The 11,972-nt window shown below is 37.0% G+C and overlaps 1 long non-coding RNA gene across 1 annotated transcript in view; it reads left to right on the top strand.

Moving 5' to 3' along the window:
• The first annotated feature begins 6,606 nt into the window (after positions 1-6,606).
• Positions 6,607-11,972, top strand: part of LOC309667810 — a 481,076-nt gene continuing 475,710 nt past the window's right edge. Inside the window, exon 1 of the long non-coding RNA XR_014267974.1 lies at positions 6,607-7,818. This is a non-coding gene — a long non-coding RNA (uncharacterized lncRNA). The remainder of the gene's footprint in view (positions 7,819-11,972) is intronic.

Below are 11,972 nucleotides of genomic sequence, written 5' to 3'. Positions count from 1 at the left end.
TCCTACCTACCTTACTTTACTGTGCTAGACATTTACATCAGTACATTTATCCCAGATAACAAGAAATTTAAAAGATTCAGTATATTGAAACAAAGAAAAAATGGGACTTCTTTTCATAGTATTAAGTGAGTAATAAGTGTCCTTGGAATCTCCAAAGACCCAAAGGAGATAATAAAATGGAAATGGGGTGCTGAAGTGGGTAAGCAGTTAAAAAAATGCAACTAATATATTGACCACCTATTAGGTGGTCCCCAAAGTCCTAATCTTTTACCACAGCAATCCTGCAAACTAAGATTTTCCTGTCTCCGTTGTACAAAGGAGTAACCTCAAGTTAATAAACATAGCTAATGTACTTGCTTGTTTATTTATTTATTTATTTATAACTTGTGGCAGGAGATTTGAGAAATCTTTAAGAATATACAGCTACTAATTAATGAAGCTGAATCTAAATTCCCTTTTTAATCAAACTTTTTGCTCTGTCAACTAAACCAAGCTGTAATTTCTGAGTTATATGAAAATGACATTGGCAGGTAAATATTTATTAAGGCTTTATCTTTCCTCCATCATAAAGGGCATAAAGTGGCTAGTAAAAATAAGGCAAAGATACCAAGGGTGACATAATCTATCTTCCAAGGGTATCTGAAATGCCTGTAAGTCATTGATATGGTATTCGTAGATACAAATTTAGCCATAGTAATTTTAGAATGTTTGAGGATGATGTAGCACTTCATGGAAAATTCTTGACTTTAAAATATATATATTTTAACATTAATAATCCACCAGTTCTTCTTTATATTTCCAGTTCTGTATCTCAGAAATTACAAGACTCTTTTTGTTTCATTAATTTTATTTCTAGTCTGGCCTGGTTCTGTCCCCAAAGGACGTTCCACAATAAAATCTTAAAAATTCACCTTCTCTGAGGTTTTAACTATCATACTACAAAGCTCTCAAGCATTTCAAACAAAACCATTCTCTTTAAATGTTTCTATTCCTACACTTGTTTTCCATCCCTGTAAAATCCATATTTGCTTTCTAAAAATTCATTGGAGGACAGGTAGCTTTTCAGGTAAAGCTACCACTTTCAACCACTGATACTGGGACAGGGTGAGGGGGAGAATAAAAACTCAAAATGGACCTTGGATTTAAATGTAAAACTTTTTAAACTTTAAATGTAAAACAAAATTTTTTAAAAGAAAATCTTCAGGAATTGGATTGAGTGACGACTTCATAAACATGACATTAAGAACATGATAAAGTAAAATTTTGATAAATGTTATTTCATCAAAATTAAATAAACTTATTCTGTGTAAGATCCACCAATTGAGAGGATGAAAGGAAAGGCTACAGACTAAGATAAGAAATTTGCAAACCACATATGTAACAAAAGACTTGGGTTCCAGAATATATAAAGAACCCTTAAAAATCAATAGCAGTGGGGGATTGGTTCAAGATGGCGGAGTAGAAGGACATGCTCTCACTCCATCTTTCGAGAACACCGGAATCACAACTAACTGCAGAGCAATCATCAACAGGAAGACACTGGAACTCATCAAAAAAGATACCCCACATGCAAAGACAAAGGAGAAGCCACAATGAGACAGTAGGAGGGGCGCTATCACAATAAAATCAAATCCCATAACTGCTAGGTGGGTGACTCACAAACTGGAGAACACTTATACCACAGAAGTCCTCCCACTGGAGTGAAGGTTCTGAGCCACACGTCAGGCTTCCCAACCTGGGGGCCTGGCAATGGGAGGAGGAATTCCTAGAGAATCAGACAGTGAAGGCTAGCGGGATTTGATTGCAGGACTTTGGCAGGACTGTGGGAAACAGAGACTCCACTCTTGGAGGGCACACACAAAGTAGTGTGCACATCAAGACCCAGGGGAAGGAACAGTGACCCCATAGGAGACTGATCAGACCTATCTGCTAGTGTTGGAAGGTCTCCTACAGAGGCAGGGGGCAGCTGTGGCTCACCAAGGGACAAGGACACTGGCAGCAGAAGTTCTGGGTAGTACTTCTTGGCATGAGCCCTCCCAGAGTCTGCCATTAGTCCCACCAAAGAGCCAGGGTAGGCTCCAGTGTGGGGTCGCCTCAGGCCAAACAACCAACAGGGAGGGAACCCAGCCTCACCCATCAGCAGACAAGCGGATTAAAGTTTTACTGAGCTCTGGCCACCAGAGCAACAGCCAGCTCTACCCACCACCAGTCCCTCCCATCAGGAAACTTGCACAAGCCTCTAAGGTAACCTCATCCACCAGAGGGCAGGCAGCAGAAGCAAGAAGAACTACAATTCTGCAGCCTGTGGAACAAAAACCACATTCACAGAAAGATAGACAAGATGAAAAGGCAGAGGGCTATGTACCAGATGAAGGAACAAGATAAAACCCCAGAAAAACAATTCAATGAAGTTGAGATAGGCAACCTTCCAGAAAAAGAATTCAGAATAATGATAGTGAAGATGATCCAGGACCTCGGAAAAAGAATGGAGGCAAAGATCGAGAGGATGCAAGAAATGTTTAACAAAGCTCTAGAAGAATTGAAGAACAAACAAACAGAGATGAACCATACAATAACTGATATGAAAAATACACTAGAAGGAATCAGTAGCACATTAACTGAGGCAGAAGAACAGATAAGTGACCTAGAAGACAGAATGGTGGAATTCACTGCTGTGGAACAGAATAAAGAAAAAAGAATGAAACGAAATGAAGGCAGCCTAAGACACCTCTGGGACCACATCAAATGCACGAACATTAACATTATAGGGGTCCCAGAAGGAGAAGAGAGAGAGAAAGGACCAGAGAAAATATTTGAAGAGATTATAGTCGAAAACTTTCCTAACATGGGAAAGGAAATAGCCACCCAAGTCCAGGAAGCACAGAGAGTCCCATACAGGATAAACCCAAGGAGAAACATGCCATGACAATAGTAATCAAATTGGCAAAAATTAAAGACAAAGAAAAATTATTGAAGGCAGCAAGGGAAAAATGACATATAACATACAAGGGAACTCCCATAAGGTTAACAGCTGATTTCTCAGCAGAAATTCTACAAGCCAGAAGGGAGTGGCATGATATACTTAAAGTGATGAAAGGGAAGAACCTACAACCAAGATTACTCTACCCGGCAAGGATCTCATTCAGATTCGAGGGAGAAATTAAAAGCCTTACAATCAAGCAAAAGCTAAGAGAATTCAGCACCACCAAACCAGCTCTACAACAAATGCTAAAGGAACTTCTCTAAGTGGGAAACACAAGAGGAGAAAATGACCTACAAAAACAAACCCAAAACAATTAACAAAATGGTAATAGGAACATACATATCGATAATTACCTTAAATGTGAATGGATTAAATGCTCCAACCAAAAGACACAGGCTTGCTGAATGGGTACAAAAACAAGACCCATATATATGCTGTCTACAAGAGACCCACTTCAGACCTAGGGACACATACAGACTGAAACTGAGGGGATGGAAAAAGATATTCCATGCAAATGGAAATCAAAAGAAAGCTGGAGTAGCAATACTCATATCAGATAAAATAGACTTTAAAATAAAGAATGTTACAAGAGAAAAGGAAGGACACTACATAATGATCAAGGGATCAATCCAAGAAGAAAATATAACAATTATAAATATATATGCACGCAACATAGGAGCACCTCAATACATAAGGCAACTGCTAACAGCTATAAAAGAAGAAATTGACAGTAACACAATCATAGTGGGGGACTTTAACACCTCACTTACACCAATGGACAGATCATCCAAACAGAAAATTAATAAGGAAACACAAGCTTTAAATGACACAATAGATCAGATAGATTTAATTGATATTTATAAGACATTCTATCCAAAAACAGCAGATTACACTTTCTTCTCAAGTGCACATTCTCCAGGACAGATCACATCTTGGGTCACAAATCAAGTCTCAGTAAATTTAAGAATATTGAAATCATATCAAGCATCTTTTCTGACCACAACGCTATGAGATTAGAAATCAGTTACAGGGAAAAAAACGTAAAAAACACAAACACATGGAGGCTAAACAATACGTTGCTAAATAACCAAGAGATCACTGAAGAAATCAAAGAAGAAATCAAAAAATACCTAGAGACAAATGACAATGAAAATACTATGATCCAAAACCTATGGGATGCAGCAAAAGCAGTTCTAAGAGGGAAGTTTATAGCTATACAATCCTACCTCAAGAAAGAAGAAAAATCTCCAATAAACAATCTAACGTTACACCTTAAGGAACTAGAAAAAGAGGAACAAACAAAGCCCAAAGTTAACAGAAGGAAAGAAATCATAAAGATCAGAGCAGAAATAGGTGAAATAGAAACAAAACAATAACAAAGATCAATAACACTAAAAGCTGGTTCTTTGAGAAGATAAACAAAATTGATAAACCATTAGCCAGAATCACCAAGAAAAAGAGAGAGAGCAGTCCAATCAATAAAATTAGAAACGAAAAAGAAGTTACAACAGACACCGCAGAAATACAAAGCATCCTAAGAGACTACTACAAGCAACTCTATGCCAATAAAATGGACAACCTGGGAGAAATGGACAAATTCTTAGAAAGGTATAACCTTCCAAGACTGAAACAGGAAGAAATAGAAAATATGAAAAGACCAATCAAAAGTAATAAAATTGAAACTGTGATTAAAAATCTTCCAACAAACAAAAGGCCAGCAACAGATGGCTTCACAGGTGATTTCTATCAAACATTTAGAGAAGAGCTAACACCCGTCCTTCTCAAACTCTTCCAAAAAATTGCAGAGGAAGGAAAACTCCCAAACTCATTCTATGAGGCCACCATCACCCTGATACAAAAACCAGACAAAGATACTCCAAAAGAAGAAAATTACAGACCAATATCACTGATGAATATAGATGCAAAAATCCTCAACAAAATACTAGCAAACAGAATCCAACAACACATTAAAAGGATCATACTCCATGATCAAGTGGAATTTATCACAGAGATACAAGGATTCTTCAGTATACGCAAATCAATCGATGTGATACACCATATTAACAAATTGAAGAATAAAAACCATATGACCATCTCAATAGATGCAGAAAAAGCTTTTGACAAAATTCAACACTGATTTATGATGAAAACTCTCCAGAAAGTGGGCAAAGACGTAACCTACTTCAACATAATAAAGGCCATATACAACAAACCCACAGCAAACATCTTTCTCAATGGTGAAAACCTGAAAGCATTTCCTCTAAGATCAGGAACAAGACAAGAATGTCCACTCTCACCACTATTATTCAACATGGTTTTGGAAGTCCTAGCCACAGCAATCAGGGAAGAAAAAGAAATAAAAGGAATACAAATTGGAAAAGAAGAAGTAAAACTGTCACTGTTTGCAGATGACATGATACTATACATAGAGAATCCTAAAGATTCTACCAGAAAACTACTAGAGCTAATCAATGAATTTGGTAAAGTAGCAGGATACAAAATTAATGCACAGAAATCTCTTGCATTCCTATACACTAATGATGAAAAATCTGAAAGAGAACTTATGGAAACAGTCCCATTTACCATTGCAACAAAAAGAATAAAATACCTAGGAATAAACCTACCTAGGGAGACAAAAGACCTGTATGCAGAAAACTATAAGACACTGATAAAAGAAATTAAAGATGATACCAACAGATGGAGAGATATACCATGTTCTTGGATTGGAAGAATCAATATTGTGAAAATGACTATACTACCCAAAGCAATCTACAGATTTAATGCAATCCCTATCAAATTACCAATGGCATTTTTTACAGAAGTAGAACAAAAAAATCTTAAAATTTGTATGGAGACACAAAAGACCCCGAATAGCCAAAGCAGTCTTGAGGGAATAAAACGGAGCTGGAGGAATCAGACTCCCTGACTTCAGAGTATACTACAAAGCTGCAGTAATAAAGACATTATGGTACTGGCACAAAAACAGAAATATAGATCAATGGAACAGGGTAGAAATCCCAGAGATAAACCCACACACCTGGGCTTAACTAATCTATGACAAAGGAAGCAAGGGTATACAATGGAGAAAAGACAGTCTCTTCAATAAGTTGTGCTGGGAAAACTGGGCAGCTACATGTAAAAGAATGAAATTAGAACACTCCCTAACACTATATACAAAAATAAACTGAAAATGGATTAGAGACCTAAATGTAAGACAAGGCACTATAAAACTCTTGGAGGAAAACATAGGAAGAACACTCTTTGACATAAATCCCAACAAGATATTTTTTGATCCACCACCTAGAGTAATGGAAATAAAAACAAAAATAAACAAATGGAACCTAATAAAACTTAAAAGGTTTTGCACAGCAAAGGAAACCATAAACAAGATGAAAAGACAACCCTCAGATTGGGAGAAAATATTTGCAAATGAATCATCAGATAAAGGACTAATCTCCAAAATATATAAACAGCTCATGCAGCTCAATATTAAAAAAACAAACAACCCAATCCAAAAATGGGCAGAAGACCTAGATAGACATTTCTCCGAAGGTGACATACAGATGGCCAAGAAGCACATGAAAAGCTTCTCAACATCACTAATTATTAGAGAAATGCAAATCAAAACTACAATGAGGTATCACGTCACACAGGTTAGAATGGGCATCCTCAGAAAATCTACAAACAATAGTTGCTTGAGAGGGTGTGGAGGAAAGGGAACCCTCTTGCACTGTTGGTGGGAATGTAAATTGATACAGCCACTATGGAGAACAGTATGGAGGTTCCTTAAAAAACTAAAAATAGAACTACCATATGACCCAGCAATCCCACTACTGGGCATATACCCAGAGAAAACCATAATTCAAAAAGACACATGCACCCCAATGTTCATTGCAGCACTATTTACAATAGCCAGGTCATGGAAGCCACCTAAATGCCCATTGACAGATGAATGGATAAAGAAGATATGGTACATATATACAATGGAATATTACTCAGCCATAAAAAGGAACGAAATTGGGTCATTTGTAGAGACGTGGGAGCATCTAGAGACTGTCATCCAGAGTGAAGTAAGTCAGAAAGAGAAAAACAAATATCGTATATTAACTCATATAGGTGGAACCTAGAAAATGGTACAGATGAACCGGTTTGCAGAGCAGAAATTGAGACACAGATGTAGAGAACAAATGTATGGACACAAAGGGGGGAAAGCGGCAGGGGTGTGTGGATGGTGGTGTGATGAATTGGGAGATTGGGATTGACATGTATACACTGATGTGTAGAAAATGGATGACTAATCAGAAAAAAAAAGTTAAATAAACATTAAAAAAGAAATCAACAGCAGCAAACAATCATCATCATCATCATCATCATCATCCAATAAAAAATGGGTAAAATGCATGAACAGACATTTCATTGAAGAGGATATTCATATGACATATAAGTATATGAAAAGATGTTCAGCACCATTAGCCTTTGAATAATGCAAATTAAGAGCAGGTTGATGTATCTCTACACACCTATTAAACAGCAAGAATACAAAGAGATAATACGAATGCTGGCAAGAATGCAGAGAAACTGAATCTTTCATACGTTGTGGGAATGTACAATGGTATAGCCACTCTGCAGAACACTTTTTCAATTCCATGTAAAACTAATTATGCACTTATCATACAGCCCAGAAATTACACTACTGAGCATCTATTTCAGAGAAATGAAGACTTATGGTCACAAAAAAGCCTGTACACAAATTATCAAAGAAGCTTTATTTGTAATAACCAAAAGCTGCCAACAACCCAAATGTCCTTATTGGGTGAATGGTTAAATAAACTCTGGTACATTCGTACCATGAAAAACTATTCAACAATAAAAATGAACAAACTATTGATAAACAGTGTAGGTGGATATGAAAGGCATCATGTTGAGTAGAAAAAAGTCAATATCGAAAGGTACATGTAACATTTTGAAATGATAAAATTATGTAGATGAAGAACAGATTAGTGGTTGCTAGGAGTTAGTGATGGGGTTGGAGGGGGGAGTTATGTGGTTATAACTCTATAAATTTAGAGTTGGCAGCTGAGCATGTTACTTTTGACTAGACTTAGCACTTTGTGCACAGGCAAGATGGATAATACACAGCTAGACTGTTTCTCGGGTAATTAACTTTTATATCTACATCTTGTCGGCATGTATATCTGACTAGCAAAGCTAACGTTATGTCTGCCCTATAGTTGCAAGTGGTCTTGGAAAAGTGGGGGCAGGGTGTAGTTTGTTGGAAATTTTCCTTGGAAATATGGGATTAACACTGTGGGAACTATCAAATTTTAGAAGCAATATTCAAAAATTTTGTGAAGTAACATGCACTACAAGAACTTTCCTTAAGAGGTATAAGTGTTAAAAGACCTAGCTGCCCTAAGATCTCCTCATTCAGAATCTTCACAGAAGCATAGCACATGGTCCCAGCCTCTGTACAGTGTGTGAAATAAAACTCCCTTTTAGCATTAAATAGCAGAGACAAATTCTCTTCCACCAGTGCTTAAATAAATCAAGGAAACACAGAAATCTATGTCTAAAGTTGGAGAGCAAGGCTGATTTTCCTAATTTGCTATAGTATAGAATGGAGGTTCTCAGTAGTGTAAACAGTGTAAGGATGGTTGTAGGAGGAGCACTGGACCTCCTGAAATGATAAGGAAAAAGGAAAGTTATATTTGTATATTTTTCAGGTGAGAGAACTCATAGCTTTCATCAGATTCTCAAAGGGAGATGGCTGAAAAAATAAAAAGAACTTTATTAACCACTGATCTAGAGAGAACTCTAGTGAGTTTCAAGAAGAGAAGCAATTTTTGTCCAACTCTTGTGGCTGTAAATCTCTCTACAATAAATTATTCTATGTTCTTGTCTCATAAAATGCTTTGAAGTGAAGACGATGGGTTATTTCATAATGTGATAGAGTGCTTCAGGATCATCATTCTGAAAGTGGATTCTCATGTCTGCAGATGAAATAGGGGTAGGAGTTTGAGTCACTTATATACTGAGTTCAAGACATGACTTAGATGTTTTTGAATGATTTTATCACTGTGATTTACTTTATTTCATTTTTGCCCATCTTAAGTGGTGAATCTTGAGAAGTTCTGGGTAATTCGCTGCTTTGGTTAATAATGTATATAGTATTTAAAGTTTACCTTCGTGAGCTTCCCTGGTGGTGCAGTGATTGGGAGTCCGCCTGCCAATGCAGGGCACACGGGTTCGAGCCCTGGTCCGGGAGGATCCCACATGCCGCGGAGCAACAAAGCCCGTGCGCCACAACTACTGAGGCTGCACTCTAGAGCCTGCAAGCCACAGCTACTGAAGCCCACGGGCCTAGAGCCCGTGCTCCACAACAAGGGAAGCCACCGCAATGAGAAGCCCGCACACCACACTGAAGAGTAGCCCCTGCTCGCCACAACTAGAGAAAGCCTGCGCACAGCAACAAAGACCCAACAGAGCCAAAAATAAATAAATAAATGAATATATTAAATAAATAAATAAATAAATAAAATAAAGTTTACCTTAGCACATCTCTACTTAGTGTGTATTTTAGGCAAACAACAATTTTAATGAATAGGTAAAGAGGAAACATTTTATTTGATGGAAGACTGTCTATGGAATACTCCATTCATATTTATTTAACATACACATATAGTAAGGTTCATTTATCCAGACATTTAAAAAATAAATCTATACTGAATTCCTAATATTTTCTCAGCACTTTACTAGATTCTACAAAAGAATAGAAAATTATTAAATTTAAAATATACAGAATAATCCCTTTCTTAGTCAAGATTAGTATTTGTCTGTTATATCATCCACATAATAATATATAGCATGAAATAGCTTTTGTAAAATGCATGTCAATTACTTCAGTATAAAACAGATTGGGATAAGTATTACAATAAAATAAAATGTAATGAAATGCTGTACATGGTCAAACGAGAGCAGCATCTTATCCAGGTGTGGTAACTACTGAAGGCTTCATGAAAAAGGTGGCCTTTGGAAGGAATGACAGCAGAGGAGTTTGCATCTATTACACACAACTAAGAAAGCCAAATAACACAAGGTTGATACCTCAAAAGTTCCTTTATCAACATAAAAATTATTGTTTGTGGTATTAAGACAGTTATATTTGATGGCTGTGTAACTGAATACAGTTTCAGACCAGTTTGTTTGCAAAGACTGCCCTAGCAGTCTCCATCTAAATGCTATGATTATCTACTTAAGGAATCATTTGGGCAGCCTGTCCTTATTAATACAGAAAGAGTTCAGTATGCAGGAAATAAATCTAAGAATTTTCTCTATCAAATGTAACTACAGCAAAAAAGCTCTACTTTGCAAAGTCAGGTAACTGTTACCCATAATTACATTGGTTAATCGTAATCCTTAGTCCATGGAACATTTTCAGCATCGGTTCTGCATTGTTCTCTTTCGTTTAGTTATTTTTAATAATGTACTAAACCCCAGTTTAGGCTAGGACCTCCCAAATTCCCCTTTAGTATTCTTAGTCACAGTTTATAAATAAGGAAATTGAAGGTTATAAAGGTTAAGTAGCTCCCCAGTATCTAACAGCTAGAAAATATTGGAGCTGGGATTTGAACCCAGGCTTCCTGCCTACAGAGTTAGTGATCTGTTAAGTGGAAATCTTGTTTGAACTGAAATCACTGTATTTCCTCGTCCAGATTATTTTACTTTAAGCCTGACTGAGGAATCAACACAATTTTCCTCTCTCCTTTGAACGTAATTTCAATCATCAGCCAACTCTTGCCCCTATTTCTGCCTGTTCTCCCCTTTCTGCTTTTTCCCTCCTGTGTATAAAACTCCCCATGCTTTCTCAGGTTAAAACACAGATTTATTTCAACTTTGAAGGAGCTTAGTGATGTTTTAAACTCTGCACTAAAGTAAAATTTCTGCCATTTTTTAAGTAGATTGAACCATCATATAAGGTCCCTCAAAACCATATCAAGACCCTTCGGACCTATGTCTGAAAGTTAGAGAAGATAACATCACATGGAGCTTTTTAGTTCCTTAGTCAGTGAAACTTGCATTTCAAGATTCTTTAAAGTCCTGAGCAAGTAAAACAAAAACAGAAGTTATAAAGAAGTTGCCATTTTAGGGAAAGTTCACATACCAAAGGACCTCTGGGCTTATCTAAAACCATATATTCCACACTAGATGTAGTGCCATCCCAACTCCAACACTCTTTTTTTTTTCTTCCTGAAACTGTTGTCCCCAATACTGATTCTCAATCCTGGGAATCTTGTGAAAGTGCTGTTTTATTTCAGTAGATCCAGGGTGAGGACTCAGATTCTAAATTTCTAAAAACTTCCAAGTGATACTGATGTGGGTACAAGGCTGTTAAGGAGAGAATGCCAAATGCTAGTCAGCGGCCGGTGCTGAGTGGGTACCATCAATCATATGTATTGATATTGAGGGTACTAAAATCTCTTTAATGATTCTGCGTCAGTAGGTAGGACTGACTTGGGACTTGAGAATCTGTACTTTTTAAATTTAGGCAAGAGGGACGTCATTGCATAGATAAGGATTTCATAGAAATGATGGGAAGGCTGCTAACCCATTAACTCTGAAAGGTTGGGAAGAAGCTGCTTCTGGAGTGGTGTAGTCTGGTATGCATATAGCTACCATGCCTCCAACCATCTTCATTTTAATTACAAGGAAAGAACATCCTTGGTCTTGTCTATATATCATTTATTCTTTTGATGTACAGATTAAAGAAGGACTGCTGATTAATTGGTCCTACCAGACTGTATCCAGTGAGAAAGAGATAGTTCTGTAGTACTAACTGGGGTGTTAGAACCGAACGCTAATGGTCAGTGGGCATGGTTCATATCTTAAAGCTGGGACTTAAATAATTTGTAGTCCTGATAAATATGACATACGGATTTTCACAGGCAAAGTCCAGATTTGGGACTCACTCTTCATACCACAGCTAAGTGAA

The sequence above is a fragment of the Balaenoptera physalus genome (genome assembly GCF_965194825.1).
Source record: "Balaenoptera physalus genome assembly, chromosome: 10".
In the NCBI taxonomy this organism is placed as follows: Eukaryota; Metazoa; Chordata; class Mammalia; order Artiodactyla; family Balaenopteridae; genus Balaenoptera; species Balaenoptera physalus.
The sequence above is the reverse complement of the archived record's forward strand: the minus strand, read 5'-3'. Positions and strand labels throughout refer to the sequence as shown.